We start from the raw sequence: 18,464 nt of genomic DNA on the forward strand, positions 1-18,464 counted from the left end.
TACATCTGTTATCGTGAGCCTTATCTTTCATAACATAAAAACGCATGCATAACTCTATTCATAATGGAAACGTTTGTTTATCCAAATGATTACAAAATATTTCAGTACAGTACTTTGTCCTCCATTATCTTATATGAGGTATGGAGAGTGGTGCTCATGATCAGCGGTAAATAATATCATTAGACATTGTGAGTGTGGGGTTTAGACACACTATATAAATTTCCCTGTATGACTTTGCCAATGCACCTTAGTCCTGAGTTGCAAAAAGCCACCTTTTCCTGAAGCTAATATTGTGCTAAACCAGTGGTCTCTAACTTTTTTACACACAAGATGACTTTTTTTTTTTTTTTTTTTTTTTTTAATTTAAGTGCAACCCGGGATCTACCCCACCCCTTCCCTGAGTCCCTGCCCTGCTCACTCCATCCCCCCTCTTCCTCTCTTGCTTACTCTCCTGCACCCTCACTCACTCTCACCAGGCTGAGGCATGGGTTTGGGAGGGGGTGCAGGCTCTGGGCTGGGGCCGAGGGGTTTGGAGTGTGGGAGGGGGCTCTGGGCTGAGCTTGGGGTATGGGGGGGGAGGGGTGCAAGCTCTGGGAAGGAGTTTGGATTTAGGAGGGGACTCTGAGCTGGGGCAGAGTGTTGGGGTGCAGGAGGGGATCTGGGGTGCTGGCTCTGGGAGGGGCTGAGGGGTACAGGGTGCTGTACAGGGTGCAGGAGGGCGTATGGGGTGCTGGCTCTGGGAGCAGGCTCAGGGCTGGGGCAGAGGGTTTGGGCTCCTGCTGGGTGACACTTAACTTGGGAAGCTCCCGGTCAGTGGCGCAGCAGGGCTAAGGCAGGCTCCCTGCCTGTCCTGGCCCCACGCTGCTCCCAGAAGTGGCCAGCATGCCCTTGCGGCCCCTGGGGGAGGGTGGGAGGGAACATGGCTCCACGCGCTGCTCCTGCCTGCAAGCACTGCCTCTGCAGCTCCCATTGCCTCCCGTTCCCGGCCAGTGGAAGCTGCGCTGCCAGACTTCTAGCAGCCAGCCAGAGATCGTGATCAACTGTCAGAGGCTCCAGGATCGACCAGTCGATCGCAATCTACCGGTTGGTGACCACTGTGCTAAACTATGCTGGCTTAATGATGACCACTAGAGTCTGGGATAAGACCAGCAAGCTTGCTTTCACTTATGGATATACATATTTGACATGGTACAAAAAGTCAAGAATCAGTTAAATCCTATTTCAAAATGTATGCCTTTGTAAAAAGGAATCCACACTACTCTGTCTAGATCGGCAGGAACTATAAACTCAAAGAACTTTGCTAGACCATTATTATGAAGAAAAAATTTAACACACAAACCTTGGTAAGGGGAAAAGGTGCACATCAACATTTTTTGTATCACTCCAGATATAATTCACAATATTAACAGATGTATACGGGGTAGAAAAAGAATGTTTAGGGACATATTGCATCTTTATGTTGAAGTGCACAGTAATACAAAGGTTTAAAGTATGGCCTTTTTAACCCACATTTCAGGTGCTACTGGATCCTTCCTGGGAAGGGATAACAGACATCACCTAAAAGGTCTGGTGTATAATGGTCTTTATGCAGTTGCACAAAAGGCATAACTTTACTTTTTTTTTTGTCATTTCTGCTCTCATCTTCCTCTTTAGTATTTTGGAATGTTTCCATTAAAAATTGTGACACTCTTAGATGGCTTTTCCATCCAGAATTTCTTCTGGACATCTTGACTGCTCCATCTGCCCAGTGGTCAGTCATGTGCCTCAAAATTTTGTATGGGCTAGCTCTGGTTTGGTCTCTAGTTCTTGGATTTCCAAGATGGATTTTGGGAGTCTGCACCAGCTCCCTACTGCTTCTTGTCCAGTTCATTTGCTGTCATGGTGTTAGGTTAATTTGAGTTTGGATTCTGCTTTCTACCCCGGAAGCTTTCTGTGGCAGGAAAATTCTGCATGGTGCATTTTGACCTCACAACTTCCTCAGTGTAAGCAGGGGCTATGCATGCTCCAAAATGTTGCCTGTCTTGATGCAAAGTTCCTGGGAAGCCTGTGAACCTGGAATAATCTTTTACATTGCCTGTGCAGGTGTGAAGTCATAATAAGATGTCAGCTGAAGGTAATATCTTATTTCTGAGTTTGCTTCCAGAACCCCCTCAGTCTCTAACCTTCCAATTAGAACTGGCTGTAAGGTAGAATTCACTTCCTGTGAATTTAAAAAATAAAAAAATCAAAGCTCAGCCTTGGCAGAAAATTTCCAAATAGCTCAATTCCTAAACTTTTGCATTAATTTTTACTACTTCAGCAGTTGTGCCCAAGGTATACTAATTACTGTACAAACATATTAAAAAAAAAAAAATCATCCAAAGCACAGGACTTGGTGGTGATGGGGAACTTCAGCTACCCAGACATCTGTTGGGAAAATAATACAGCAGGACACAGATTAACCAACAAGTTCTTGGAATGCATTGGAGACCATTTTTATTTCAGACAATTGAGAAAGCAACTAGGGGAGAGGTTGTTCTAGATTTTATTTTGACAGATAGGGAGGAACTTACTGAGATCTTGAAAATGGAAGGTAGCTTGGGTAAAAGTGATCATGAAATGATAAGAGTTCATGATTCTAAGGAATGGTAGGAGGGAAAATAGAATTAAGATAATAGATTTGAAGAGGGCAGACTTTAGCAAACTCAGGGAGTTGGTAGGTAGGATTCCATAGGAAACAAGTGTTAGGGGAATAACAGTTTGAGGGAGCTGGCAGTTTTTTCAGAGTTGTTGTTAAGGGCACAAGAGCAAACTATCCCACTGCATAGGAAAGATAAGAAGCATGGCAAGCGACCATCCTGGTGTAACCAGGATATCTTCAATGATCTGAAACTCAAAAAAATCCCACAAAGTAGAAAATAAGTCAAATTCCAAAGAATCAATATAAACAACTTGTAAGGACAAAATTAGAAAGGACAAGGCACAAAACAAGATTAACCTATCTAGAGACATAAAAGCTAATAAGAAAACATTCTACAAATACATTAGAAGAAAGAGGAAGACCAAGGACAGGGTAGGTCGATTACTCAGTGAGTGAGGGGAAAGACGATAACTGGAAATGGCAGTAGTGCTAAATGACTTTCTTGTTTCAGTTTTCACCAAAAAGGTTAGTAGCAATTGGATGTCTAACATACTAAATGCCAATGAAAATGAGGTATAATTTGAGGCAAAAATAGGGAAAACAGGTTAAAAATTATTTAGGCAAGTTAGATGTCTTCAGGTTGTTAGAGCCTGATGAAATACATCCTAGAACATTCAAAGAGCTGACTGAGGAGATATCTGAGCCATTGGTGATTATCTTTGAAAACTCGTGGAAGACGAGAGATTCCAAAGGACTGGAAAAGGGCAAATATGGGAGCACGTGGTTCAGCATCCCTTGCGGGAGGATCTATTAATGGAGATTCTCTACCTCCTAGTAAGGAGGAGAGGATGGAAGACTATAAAATATAGGTCAGATCTGATGAGAAACAGTCAAATGAAAAAAAAAAAAGTCCCATTCAATTACATCATGTAGTGGGAGACAGCTCAAAAGTGACAAGTTTTTAAAGTGCTTATATACTAATGCTAGAAGTCTAAATAATATGATGGGTGAACTAGAGTGCCTCATAATAAATGAGGATATTGATAATAGGCATCACCAAAACTTGGTGGAATGAGGATAATGAATGGGACACAGTAATACCAGGGTACAAAACTATATCAGAAGGGCAGAACGGTCGTGCTGGTGGGGGAGTGGCACTATATGTGAAAAAGTGTAGAATCAAATGAAGTAAATTTTAAATGAACCAAACCGTACCATAGATTCTCCAAGGGATGTCTGTCTGAACCACGTGCTCCTCCGCACCTGTTGGCTTTCCCCCAGCCTTTAGTTTAAAAACTGCTCTAGGACCCTTTTTAAGTGCCAGGAATCTGGTTCCATTTTGGTGTAGGTGGAGCCCATTCTTCCTGTATAGGCTCCCCCTTTCCCAAAAGTTAAAATATATTTAATAATACATTTTAACTTCTCCATATCCCTTCTGTTCTGCTGTGATCTTGGGTGCATACACTAGAGTTTTGTGGGGTCCATCTCTAGATTCTCAGATTGTTTGACTCTATGCAGAATCTAATACTTTTTAAATGGAACACCTTACTGCTGAAATACTTAGACTTTAGTTTTTGTTTTTGCTAGCAAGAAATACAAACTGTCAATTTGGTTAACAGCATTTTTGTGTGTGTGATGGAGAGGGAACAAAACATGGTGACACTAGGAGGTCAGCTAAGGAAAAGTCTTTATTTTTCTATACTATAGCTATAGTAATAGAACACCTTTATAGTCTTTAATGAAATGATGATAAAAGGTGCATCAAGCTCTCCCTTAAATGATATTATTAGCTGGGCATTATTAGCTGCTTTTGCTCTAATTATAACTATTATTATTATTATTGGTCATTTTCAGGCTGGAGATTACACCTTGGGCAAAAGTAACCCAGCTTTTTGCCAAGAAAATATTTAGAATAACTAAAGGGATGCTTGATGAACAAGCATGGAGTGGGGGAACTTAATGTTCGTTGGTCTGGAATGTTGATAGCATGACCTTTTTTCACACCCTGGTGTAATCTTTCAATAAAACATATATTGATGTACCATGTTGCTTATTTAGTTGTGAACATGAGAGAACTATTTTCACTGGATTCCTGATTTTCTTTTTGACCCTTTCCCTCATTTCCCCATACTGGTGGATCTAATATTGCACTGAGCATCTCTGCTCAACACTTATGTACTATGGAAATGCACATAGAGCATATTTTCAATGTGTTTTGCAAATATTAAGTTTTGTGACCTTTTGGTGAGTGACTAGTATTTGTTTGCTTTGACCTGTTGACCTTGTGGGTTCCATGCCTGGGTGAGCTAGGACAGGGTCGTACGGTCCCTTGATAGAGAGGAAAGGACCTACCCCCTCCACCTATTTTGGCAAGAGTGTCTGTCTTGGGCTTATTAGTTAGCTGTTCTATGAACAAGTGGGCAGTTTAATCTAATCTAAAACGGTGTGTTCCTTATTTGCTCATGTCTGTAGCAATGTAGCATTTTGTTTCCAAAGATGAATGCTGGAAAACTGCATTAATGAGACTGACCTTTTTACATTGTTCTTGCCTTTTTTGCCACTTAAAGTTTTCTTGCAATGTGTTTGCACAGCTTCTCCTTACCTCTTCCTCCATTCCTTTTTCCTTCTGACATACAAGAAATAAATTTCAGTGCTGACCTATTGTTCTTGTCTCCTGTTGTCCAATTGGGTGGGCCCTGGGTGCATGGGCAATGATGGGGGAGCAGATCTGGCTGCCACTTGTCGTTCCCCCCTACCTCCAGCCGGCCTTGCAGGGAGGATTGGGGAGATAGATGCTCTGACCCGGGGTTCCTGAAAAAATGGTAGGCCCTGTAAAAATGTGCACCCCTTCCCCTACTGCTCCATGCCCCCACCCCATCGCCCAGTGCTCGGGGCTTGTCCCGCTCCACCCCACGCTTCTGCCAGGGAGTGAGATCGGGGCGCTTGGGGCTTGGAAGCCCCTGTGGCCTGACTCTGCTTCCTGGCAGGAGGGTTAATTGAGCAGAGTGGGGAAAGCCCCCTGACCCAGCTCTGCAGCTGGAGCGCCGGAGCTGGGCGAGCCCCTGTGCCCCGCTCCCACTCCTCAGCTAGAGCGCTGGGCAGCTGGTGTGGAGCAAGCACTGGGGCAGGAGCAGAGCTGGGACTGGGGGTTTGGGCCTGGATGTTAAGTGAGTGGGCTGCAGCCCACCCGTGGCTATGCATATCTGTCACTCATCAATTGGGGAATGTGTTCCAATGGTCCCAATCCGCGTATCTGTCATTTGCTATTTACCGTACACTACTGCAAATGACGGATATGCGGATTGAGACCGGCGTGAATTGGAATATGTTCCCCTATTGATGAATGATGGATATGCAAAACAGATAACAGGGAGATGTATATTGGGGGACCCCCTATATAGACATTTTGGCTCAGGCTGGAACCCAGACTCTAAGCCCCTCCCCTTTTGCTGGGTTTCAGAGTCAGTGATCCAGCCTCGATCTGAATGTCTAGGCTGCTATTTTTAGCCCTCTATCACTGGGGTGGGCAAACTTTTTGGCCCAGTGGCCACATCTGGGTATGGAAATTGTATGGCGGGCCATGAATGCTCACAAAATTGGGGGTTGGGGTGCAGGCTTGGGTGAGGGCTCCAGCTGGGGGTGCAGGCTCTGAGATGGGGCTGGGGATGAGGGGTTGGGAGTGCAGGAGGGTGCTCCAGGCTGGGACTGAGGGGTTTGACTGGTGGGAGGGGGATCAGGGCTGGGGCAGGGGGTTGGGGCATAAGAGGGGGTCAGAGGTGCAGGCTCTGGGTGGCGCTTACCTCAAGCAACTCCCAGAAGCAGCGGCACGTCCCCCCTCCAGCTTCTATGCGGAGGCGTGGCCAGGTGGCTCTGTGCACTTTGCCTTGTCCGCAGGCACCACCCTGCAGCTCCCATTGGCTGTGGTTCCTGGCCAATGGGAGCTGCGGGGGCAGCACTTGAGGTAGGGGCAGTGTGTGGAGCCCCCTGGCTGACCCCTCCATGTAGAAGCTGGAGGGGGGACATGCTGCTGCTTCTGGGAGCTGCGCAGAGCGGGGCAAGCCAGATTAAAATGTCTGGAGGGCCAAATGCAGGCTGTAGTTTGCCCAGCTCTGCTCTAGCACAAGCCTTGCCAGCCCCAATCAGTTGACCTGGACTTTGAGACTCACTGACCTTGAGTTGTATTTTTGGAGTTTAGATTTACAATCTTAGGGTATGATTGTCAAGGCAAAGACAAAGCCTGCCTTTATTTCTGTGTATTGCCTAGCACAATAAGATGCTGACCAGGAGCTGAGTACTACCATAGTATAGCTACTCATATACTGAAATGTAGGAGAGAGACTGCTAAGGAGATGTGGTAGGTATGATCTGTATGGACTACCAGTGATGAGCATGTCACAAGGTTACGAGTATCACACTCTGGCATACAACCCATCTACGTCTGGCATATCCTGGTGTTGGTTCACCTGGTGCCATGGGTGGTTGCACCTATCTTCATGTTTGGTTTAGCCCTGTCTGTCAATGCTGAGTATTGGCACTTGTATAAGTGCTGTGCATCCCTCTTCAACCTCTTAGGGCTAGTCCTACACCTGTTCTCTAGTAGACTAGGTGTCACGCTTACATTGAGTGCCATAGATTTTTTTTCAGTCCTCCCCCTCCCCCCCCCCCATGCCTTGGCAGGTGTCATCACCAAAAACATAAAAATAGTACTTATAATTAATTTATTTCTGTATAAGTGATTTCCTCCCCCATCATCTTGATCCCAAACAGTGTAATGGTTGGAGATCTGTGAAGTAGCAGAAACCATAGGCCATTTTTTAGCTCGTACTTAAATTGATGGTCCTGGGACACTATAGCAAACTGGTGGTTGGGATTTTAGTTAACTGGAATAGAGTGGCTTGAAGTCCCTGCGATTTTTTTTTTATATGGATGACTATCTATGTTCAGAAGATATAAATGATAAGCTCAAGCAGAAATATGTCTCTACTGGGGATATGATGCCCATATGTTACAATATTTTGTTAACTGAACATCTAGGAAGCATTGTTGCTTATATTAATCCATTCAACTATTTGAGCTATAATCTAATATCTACTCCACATCAGGCTTTTGCTCAATTGTACTGAATGCTAGTGGCAAATGACAAAAACACCTTGAATGAATAAATATGATTAAAATATTAAATCCCTGCTTTGTTTAAAACCCATCTGGCAAACATCCCCAATTTAGTCCAAAAACTGGCATCAAAAGACTAATACAAAAAGTTGGTTATCTTTTATCCAAGTAAAACTGAATAAACTATTAATGTATATGACAAAATATTACAGGCCCGATGAGTCTACAGTCTATGGCTGAATGCCACAGTGGAAGTTTCAGAATGCATGATCATCTCTCAGTGATTGTAGCAGCTTGTTACCAGTATCAGAAAACAAACGCCTTTCCCTCATGCATAACTTAAATCTTAGCTACAGAAGTGCAGCATCTGCTCCTTTTGTAATAAAGGATGTCTTCAAACACTCAATCATCCTTCATTGAGTCACAGGGCTCCAGTTCAGGAAAAAGAACACTTTTTATTTTCCTCTGAACAAATTTTCTGGGCATGGGTTGCTCTCATAATAGTGGCAATCATGGAAGTTTGCGAGGGTGGTGGTAATGGTGCCAGTAGGCCTAAAGTTCTTAGTGCTTTTCATTATAACTGTTAGTAAACAAAGGATTAGATTTTAATATTGGTGTCCAGAGCGGTAGATAAGCTCTCCATTTAAGATGGAAGGTCCTCTTGATGTATATATTTTAGGCTCTCTGCTCAGCATGCTTCCAAGCTACATATTCAAAATGGACTTTGTAGCTTGGTAAAGATACATATAGGGCAGATCTTCACTACCTGCCGGATTGGCGGGTAGTCCCCCATCTATCAGGGATCGATTTATCGCATCTCATCTAGATGAGGAAAATCGATCCCTGAATGCGCTCCCGATCGACTCCGGAACTCCAGCTCGCGAGAGGCGGAAGTGGAATTGACGGGGGAGTGGCAGTGGTTGACTTGCCGCCGTCCTCACGGCCAGGTAAATCGATCTAAGATACGCTGACTTCAGCTACGCTATTGGCATAGCTGAAGTTGCGTATCTTAGGTCGACCCCCCCCCCGGTGTAGACGAGGGCATAGAGAGCAGAAGTGGCTTTAGAAGGGGTTCATGGGTTCAGTTGCATCCATAGAAATCATGAAACCAAGGGTGCAAACACACCCTTTGCAGGGAGAAGGGCAGGGAGCTGTGTTCACTCCTTGGCATGAGAAGCCATGTGTGGCTCTATAGCCTGGATCCTTTGTCATGGTGATGCTATTCCTGGCCATGTTCAGTGTGCAGTGATATCAGTTGCATGCTGCTATAAAGGCCAGAAGGGCAAAAATCTGCCAGAGGGGAGTTGTGGGGGGTGGTGTGGTGTGGATGGTTGTCTCCATGTGTCCAGATCTCCAGGCAGCAGGAAAAGGGGTTCAGGGGACTGGGCTGAAGGTGAGGCCTTTTCCTGCTCTGAGCAGCTGCATCTGGATGCTGAGCAGAGACGCCTCCCCCTATAATCCTGGGCGGGGTCTCTTGTCACCGTGAGTAATTGGGATCAGCCCTTAGGTGACTGACTGTGCAACAGGCCCTGCGCTTAGTTGGGTCCCGGATGCTCCTCTTTCGCTGGTACTCTGCTTGTATCGTAGTCTTTTTGTATTTACTTTTTGTTTGTTTCAATGTAATGTGATTATATTAGAGTTTAATATGGTGCACCCACTGAATTGGGAGGCTCCATCCACCACTGGCAGAGTTCATCTCGCACAGAATTCATAAGCTGTACAGATAGGTTACCCAGATCATCGCAACTTGTACAAGAAGGACCCCCATGATATGTGTTAACTTTGTGCGAGAGCAGATGTCACCCTGAAGATCTGTTGTATACTCTGGTGGTGGTGGGGAGTGGCAGTGTCAGACATGCCAGCATGTCTATGCATCAGCTGTGCTATGGGAGGGGTGTCCATGACTTCTCTGGGTAGGATACAGATTGAGTGGGTGAGTGGTGGTGTCAGGGTGACCAGATGATGTCCCCATATTATTGGGACCATCCCAGTATTAGGGGATTTGTTTTATATAGGCAACTATGGTCTCCTCTTCCCCCCCCCCCCCCCCCCCAAAAAAAAAAAAAAAAAAAAAAAGTGTCCTGATTTTTCACATTTGCTATCTGGTCACCCTAGGAAGTGTGTATGTGTGTGCTAAAATCCATGTTCACATCAGTCTAGTGGCTGAATACCTTGTGTAGAAAGGGGTAGGGATGAGAACTGAGTGAATTTTTTGTCATAATTTATTTGCTGAAAAATGCAGTTTTGGGTCAACCAAAACTATTTGTGAATTTGGGTTGCATTTGGGGAATGGTTTTGGTTCCCCCCCCCCCCCAAATGACGATTTCCCCCCCCCAAAAGTCAAAACCATTTCTTTTTGACACTTTAAAACTAAATGATTCAACGTTTCATTTTGAAATTGAGCAAATTTTTTTCATTTATTTTTACACTTTTTTAAATGAAACATTTAATTTCATTTGAAGTAATCTAAAACAATTTTTTGGAGGTTTGTGTTTTTTGTCCCCCCCCCTCCCCCCTTGCGGTTTGACCACCAAATTGAAAAATTAATTATTCGCTCAACTCTAGTAGAACCATAATGGCTACTATTCCAGTTAGCCACTGAACATGAATTCTATTTTTTCTATTAAACTTTAAATGGAAAGATGTTGTTGTTTGATATGTTCAGAACTACTTGAAACTATATTGCAGTCTTCTCTTGTTCAGATGGAAAAATAAGATTAAGGGTCAAACTTGAATCCATAAATGCAACAGCAAGGTTGTCAGTTGTTTTCATTTTCTGCCATACTGGGCCTACAGATATCTAGGGCTAACTTCATAATCTGTACCTGGATATCTGTAGACTAGAGGTTGTTGGAAATTTTCAAATGAAATAGGACCAATCCACAACTAAATTTTCAGATTTAGTTGGGGATTGGTGCTGCTTTGAGCAGGGAGTTGGACTAGATGACCTCCTGAGGTCCCTTCCAACCCTGATATTCTATGATTCTACGAAACTAAGTTTTTGTCAGCAAATGCTGTTCTGATAAAGTGAAAAGTTTGTTGGATCTGTTTTACAGATCCAAGGAAATGTCTTTGTTTCTATTTGATAACCTCAATTTCAAGGTTTCAGTTTCACAGCAGCAGTGACACTGACAACAATGTCAATTTCACATATTTTTATTTTGGGAACACCAGGTTTTGGTGTTTTCAATGAAATTTTCAGTTCTTGAGAAATTTCAGTAAACTCAGTGTCATTGCCAATTGGAAAGAGAACAAATTTTTTGTGAACCAAATCCCCTGAGTTTCAGCTAGCTGTGTTGTAGACACAACACAGCAGAAAATGAAAAGAATTGTATATAGTAGGTATATAGACTTCTGACTTCCATTGATTTCCAGCTTCTAAATATCTTGGTGGATCTGGACCTAACAGTCTTTCTTCTGAATTTTGTGGTTTAGAGGTTGACACTTAATCTTGTTCACTTGAAAAAACAAAACATAAAGTCACATTTCTCAAGTAACTTGCTGAGAAATTAATTGGAAGAAGCAATAGTGTTAGAAACTGACTAGTGGATAGGGAGGCAAATATTAGTGCATGTTTTTGTAGCAAACTTTAGGGGCCTCCGTACAAGTAAAGGAAATTTGTGTACTAGCTGATTTTAGAAGCAGTTTCTACTTCTGAAGAACAAAAATTAATAAAACCGAGTATAGAATCCAAATAAAAAACATGCTATATATTTTATAGAATGTTGCATCTTTACTTCATAAACAACATAGTTTATATAGGTAGTATTTATTTATTAACTAGTATACTAAAGTATATAGGGAATATTCTACAGAGACATTGAGTAGATGTGACAGTTGACTTCTGTGGAGTTTTTCTTTTTTAGTGGATTCAATTACTATTCATGACGATTGTCCGTAATATTTTTGCTTTTCTACATATACTGCTTTTTTTGTATGCTATGTATTCAATTATTTAAGGTGACTGTATTGCTTCATTATGAAACTAGAGACCAATTTTTAAATGTACAGTATCTCTTTTGCCATCTACTGTGCAAAGATTACATTATATGAACATCATATAACAAGGCATACTCCAAATTAAAGTCTAATGAAATCCTAATTCTGTGTGAACATGGCCATGACAATGGTGATTATTTTGAATAAAGAGACTGAGTGACTACTTTCCTTCGATCTTTGTTTTCCACATTATGTAGTGGGTTTTAATTAAACTGCATAAACTGTTGTAACATAGTATTTATTTTTGTTTGAACTGTCACATGGGGAGGAAATCATATAATACAGCATACTCATATATTCCAGGCTGGTTGTGGTATGTGGGTTGTTGTGTTTTTTTTTTTTTAAACTTACCAGAACAGTAATGAATTAAAAGCTTTACTTGTCCAAAACTTTAAATGTAGATTTAACTTTCATATTTTTATTTTATCACTAAAGACATTATCTTAGTGGTGAATTTATTTGCCTTTGTTATGACTAATACATCTTTAATTTATAGAGCTACGTAGGCACCCTGAATTTGAAGTACCATGATTTTCTATCTGTGAAGCATAACTTAAAAAAGAACTTGGAAGATATTTTTGCGATCTTTCATTATTCTAGAATTTTCACTTGATCTTCATTGCATAATAATTTGATGAATGTTAATGCTAAATCAAGTTTGATTTTCCCATAATGCAGTTTGCACTCAAAGTCTAACCTGCATTTCACTTCCACTTGTGGCAGGTTTTGAGGATAGATAAGCTCTCAAATGAATATGAAAAATTGGTTACTCAAAGTGACAAGAAAAGAAAATACATTTTATTTTTGTTTAACACTGGAAGATCTCAGTACAGGCAAGCAGATGGACCAGTGGGTATCATGAACTTTCCTGCTAAAATGGCACCAGCTGTACTTGATGGGAAAACTTCCCGTTTAATTTCTTTCTATAATTGTGGAAAAAACTTCTTTATACTGAAAGACCATTGCTACACTAACTTATTAGGCTAATGAGATTTAAGTAGTATAGGTTGCTGTAATATACTCCTGGGGGAATTCTATGCAAAAAAAAAAAAAAAAAAAAATTCTATGCACAATATGCTAAAATTCTGCAAAATTCTGCCTATTTTATTTGTCAAAATAATACTTATCAGCCAAACTGCCACCTCTCTCAGAAACCTGACACAATGAGTTTTCCCTCTGTCCACTGGCTTCTTCATTGTCATTGGCTCACCTTTCTGGGTTTCAGGTGGCTTTCAGCCCAAAATGCAGGTGTGTTTGTAGCCGACCCACGTCAATGGTGGGTCAAGGGGTAGCTCAGGCTACAAATTAGTGAGGCGTTTCTAGCAGCTGGACATAGGACAGGATTTTCTCTAGTCGAGTCCTCGTTTTCCTAAAGTCAGGATTCCTTCTACACCAACTTCTTCCTTTTAAAAATCCTTATAAATAGCTAGTAGTCCTAGCTGTTATCTACTGGGAAATTAACCATTTTCAAAAGTATTAAGGGAAGGTGTGGAGTAGGGTAGTAGTGGGAGGAGGAAGGGAAATTGGACTGAGGGGAGCTAGTAGGTGAGTGTGTTCCATTCCTGGGTAGGAATTGACTTAAGAGGGGTAAGGAAGGTTGCTTCTGTGATCTTCATTTGCTAATAGGCAAGTGCTTGCCATACTCTTGACTTCAATAGTTTATAAATTTTGTGGAAGTTTCTATTCACCTTCCGTGTTGAACTGGGATGGAGAACACTGAATTTGTGGTTTGTCTGCTTTTCTGCATTGTGGAAGGCCAAACTGCATCTCTGATGTTAATCTTCAAAAATTTTTATTTGCATTTTACTTTCAAATCTGTTGAGTGTCTTGGGGACAAAAATATCCTTGTGTACTTTCAAAGTTTAAACAAGTTTTAGTTTATTAATTTTCAGTTACAATAACTATTAGACTTCTGAAAAACTTGATATTTGGCTCTTGTTTGACCTCTTAAAAATGAATTTTATCTTTTTAGGCATGTCCTTCCTCCCTCCAGTGTATTGTACGCATGTTAAAATGTATAAATATTTGACATTTATCATGTTAAAACAAAAAGTCAACAAAATTCATGAAAATCTCTACTAAGAGCTGCATCTTATGCAGGTGTCCTGCTGCTTGAAATATGACTCCTGGTGTGTATTGTACTCTTAGCCCTAGGATTCAATAATGAGATTGAGTGGTATCTTGCGTGAGCACTCCTGAATGATTGACAGTGAGGTGATGTGAATCATCATTTATCAAGATATTATCGTGCCTACCCTTGATAATTTCTCCCTGCTGTCTGGGGAGGTGGTGAGGAAAGATATGACTTTGTGATGTCAAAGTAATTAGTGTGTGTTGGTTTCCAGCTGAACAAACTGGAAGCTAATGATCAGGTAAATGAAGATAGACTACATTAGTGTAGACAAAGTTGCAAGGACCTTGGGGAAGAGTTTATCAAAATTTCATGGGGGTTATTTGAATGTTTTACATCTAATTGTTCAGTTTTATTCATTCAGTTATGAGCCATAGGTAAAATTCCTAACATGAGAATACTTCACCAACTATCCATTTTGTTTCCATGGCATTTGTTGATTTCTACATTTGGTTGAAGTGTGCCTGCTTTAGGGTTAGAGATATCTTACTATTTTCATAAAATTTGGATACTTGCATACAACAGAGGGAACTGCTAGTTAAATTGTATTAAAGAATCATAGCAAGGGTTGTAAGGGGTTTTATATATGTGATAAAGTACTGAAAATCACCTATACTTTTTGCTTTCCCTGTATTTCCGTCTCACACTTGGTCATTTATTCTCTTAAATATTTTTGGGTTGCTAGAACACTGAACGCACATGGATAGTCTTGGATGTCTCTGTGGCCTTTGTAATCTGCATCTGCAGTGTCACAGCAGGTACTTAACAAAGATAGTGGTTTCCTAATGCAATTTAAAAGTAATGGGATGCATAAGTCATTACTGAAATATTTATTTCTAAAAACCTATTGTGTGCATATTTATCATAATGTTTCACATGACAGTGAAGTTACAAAACCAGCTGAATATAATTTAGCTACAAAATCCCTTAAATCATTGGCTGGTGGCCACAGTGTGGTACACTTACTATCAGCAATTAATCTCCATGTTAATTAACTTACTGCAAAATTATCAAATATGCTTGCTTTTAAAAATGTCTTAAATTTACTCCTATCCATTTATCAATAAACATGTATTAACAGTATGTCAACCCTCAAATTTCTTCATGACTAACTAGCATTATTCAAGGTAAATGATCTAACTAAATGCAAACAGAATTTAAGTAACTTTAAGAATAGATTCCTGTTTTTCCCTCCAAGATTTCCTTCATTAATTTAATTAAACCATCATTGCAAAATCATTAGGCAGGCTAGAATTTAAATATATGGCTTTAGTGTATGTTTGTATTTTACTTTTTTGTGTCCCATTCATCCCCCTCCTCCTCCCCAATTCTTTGGTGAAAGTGAGTAGGCTAGAATCCCTGTCAGGAATTTGTCCACATTAATATGGCTCATCAGAGACATTATATTTAATTGGAGAGCCTGCGGTATAGTAGCAGGAGGCTGAAGGGAATTATTTAGCATTAGCAATGGCTCATCTGGGAGTTGTGCACTAATCAAGGAGCTTGTGTGTTAGCTGTGGGGATGATGGGAATTATGACGATTATGACATGTTAGCACATGTCTGTATGAGAACTGGACAGGCAATGAGTTAATCAAGAAGTATATTAAATGGCTCTCATGCTGTTTCCTTATTACTCTGTATCCTGTCTGTCAGGTTGTGTACTTCAAAAACAGACAAAATTGAATATATGGTTTTTGCAGGTAAAGTAGTTACTGTTGTTGTCCTGTCGTTCCCCCCCCCCCCCCCCCCCCCCCCCCCCCGAAAAAAAACAACCTTCTCTCCATGCTTTTGAAGCATATTGACTTTTTAACCTTTTTTAAAATGGAAAGCAATTCACATATTTCAGTAAACTATTAATATTTAACACTTGGCAACTACAGGCAAATAAAAGCATTAATCTTTTCCACCATCAAAATGCTCCAAACCTTGTGAAAAAAATTCTCCTTAGCTGTAGAGGGTGGTCTGTTTGTGTGCCAGGTAGACCCATTCTGTGCCCAGCATGGGTAGAGGCATCCATTTCATATCTGTCATGAAACTATCAGTTAGAAATGCTAGAAATGTACATGTTTCCAGGAAATAGAACTAATAAATTGAGTTCATTTTAAAAAATAAATTGAAATGTTGTCTAAATCCGCAAGCGGACTGGATTAAATCTGTAGGCAAACTTATCTTAGAGTTACTGTAGAGATGAGCTCACACAATTTTTTTTTATTATTGTAAGCACTGCCAAATTTAATAAAACTTTCTACCAAACTGTGACCTTCATGTATTAACTTAATTAAAGCAGTATCATGGATAGTACTCAAAGTGTTAACCTGTAGGAGGTTGTTATTGAAATCCATTATCTATGGAGTCAGTATTAGTGGTCAGCAGCATCAGAAGTAAAACTGCAAGTAAGACACTCCCTTGGGTGCTGTGAGCTCAGCAGGTTAAACTGTCAAAGCTTCTTAAAGGACTGATAGTTAAACCCCCTGGAGTTATAGGTAAACCAATCATTTGCCATCAGCAGGGAATATGACTTTATTTAGCAGGCAGAAAAAAATTAAATGGTAACAGGAAAGAGGATTTAGTCAGAACCCTCATATTTGCAATACTAGGTTATGTATATACTGTGTACTTTGGCAAGTCTTCCTTAGAATTCTAGGTTTCTCTTTTTCTTCAACAGGAAATTAGTTATTTTAGCAATGTTTTATAAAATAAAGGGATTGAATAAGCTGTTAAGTCATATATAACATCTAAAAGTTTATGCATGTTGTAAAAAAGGAAGAAAAAATCGCCTTTTTAAAAAGGGGGGGAGTTGTCAATATGTAGAAGTCCTAATTTATAGGAAATGGTTACAGAAAGGAAAATAGTATAAATTTGCAGACATAGGTTTACTGAAGTTTGTATATATCCTCTTTATGAAACGTTGAACACATTATTATTTTTTGTACATGTTTTAATTATATTAATGCTATTCTGTACAGGCCATAAAACATACATGATAAATATCACAAAGAAGGTAACATTGTTACTAAAATTTTTGTATTTCCACCTTTATTTTTTATGTTTGAAACATGCAACCTTATGGTCCCATAGGAAGGCAGTTGTTTCCTTGTTTCTCTTTTTGTAAAGGAAAACGGTTTTTTTAAACTGAACTGTAATATTTTAGATGGTCCCAATTAATCTATAAAGCTAACACTTCTGATCTGAAGTGTGTAAATGGAAACGAGAGCTGAGCACATGCTTTTGTGATGACTAGTAAGAGGTTGGATCTGGGACTACGCTAAACTCTAATAATCTTGGCAGTTGTCTGCTGGAAATGCTCCAAGTGATTCTCTACCCCCCCCCCAGTAATTTTATGACACTTTAAACTGACTGTTTTCATTTTTTGTACTTCACTGTTGGATTATATAGTATTCCAAAATGAACGCTGTTTAAATATCAATGACCTGTTTCTGCACCACTTTCAGACTGGTGCAATTCTGTTGAGCCATACCAGCGAGTTTAGATAATGCAATGGACAATAAGGCTCAGCTGTTCTTGAGCTGAGTCTGCTGAGGCACAACTATGTGACAATATTTTTACCTTGGGGAATTGTTCGAAAAGCAAGTGAAAAGGGGGAGGTTCGGGTTTATAATGGAAACTGCTCAATAAACTTAGTTGTATTAACTGTAACATTGACTGCAAAATGAATACAGTATTTTTTGGCAACTTTGGAGTTTCATTGTAGTCATGATCAGAGAATCTCAAAAATTTGCTGCTGTTGCAATGACCACAGGGCTTATAATGTGGGGAAGGAGGATTGGAAAATTCTTTTTTTGTAAAGGCTCTGTTGTCTGGTGCAGAAGGGGCTGGGCCCTGGCCTCTCCCACACCCTGGCTCATCTGACCTCTGTTAGGGCATCTTGTGCCGCTGTACATGGTAGACTCACCCAGTGGTTGTGCTAGCATAGCAAGGACCAGAATTTGGAGAGAAGACAGTGGGCCCCAGGCACTGTCCCTCCACATGTGCTCAGCAGAAGATAATTCAGTCTGGCCCTAAAATTTGAGGTTGTGGTAATGATCAACTAGTAATCTGTAAAACTGTTTTTTACCAGTGTTCTGTTACACAGCAATTACAACATTACATGTAACTCCAGATACAGGCTTGCTTGTTGACTTTTAGGTCTACAGAGAGATGGCAGTGTGTGTTTGGGCAGCATAGCATAAACCCTGTAAGTTCTACGGCGTTATGGGTGAAACAGAGTCCAGTATAATGATATAACTAGCATTGTTTAGCTACTATATGTTGCTTATAAAACTAGAAAAAAGAAAATAATACTGCATGAAATAGCGTTGTTTGTTCAACCCCCCCCCCGTTTTCTAAGGCTACAGCTTTTATCCATGTTTGTAACTGGTTGGTGACACGGTTGACTGAAAATGGTTTGTCCCGGCTAACTTACATGACTCCGTTAATAACTATGACAGTGAACCCTGTTTTCCCTCCTTGCGCAACTACGTGGGCTGTAGCATGATGGTTATCCTGTAGCTTGGTTTTAATGCTGTTGTCCCCTAGGAGAAAGGGGATCTCCTAACTGACCATGTAACTGGTGAGTCTGGTTCTTCCCCTCTCATATCTG

General features: G+C 40.7%; 1 protein-coding gene across 8 annotated transcripts in view; it reads left to right on the plus strand.

Annotated features, from left to right (window-relative positions):
* PCCA (propionyl-CoA carboxylase subunit alpha) overlaps positions 1-18,464 on the plus strand; it is a 391,797-nt gene that overhangs the window by 19,166 nt on the left and 354,167 nt on the right. Inside the window, exon 2 of one of the 8 annotated variants that reach the window (XM_037896423.2) lies at positions 1,517-1,564. The exons of the other annotated variants lie outside the window; for them this stretch is intronic. The gene's annotated coding sequence lies outside the window, so the exon portion shown is untranslated. The remainder of the gene's footprint in view (positions 1-1,516; positions 1,565-18,464) is intronic. 8 annotated transcript variants of the gene reach the window in all.

Source organism: Chelonia mydas, chromosome 1, assembly GCF_015237465.2.
Source record: "Chelonia mydas isolate rCheMyd1 chromosome 1, rCheMyd1.pri.v2, whole genome shotgun sequence".
Classification (NCBI taxonomy): Eukaryota; Metazoa; Chordata; order Testudines; family Cheloniidae; genus Chelonia; species Chelonia mydas.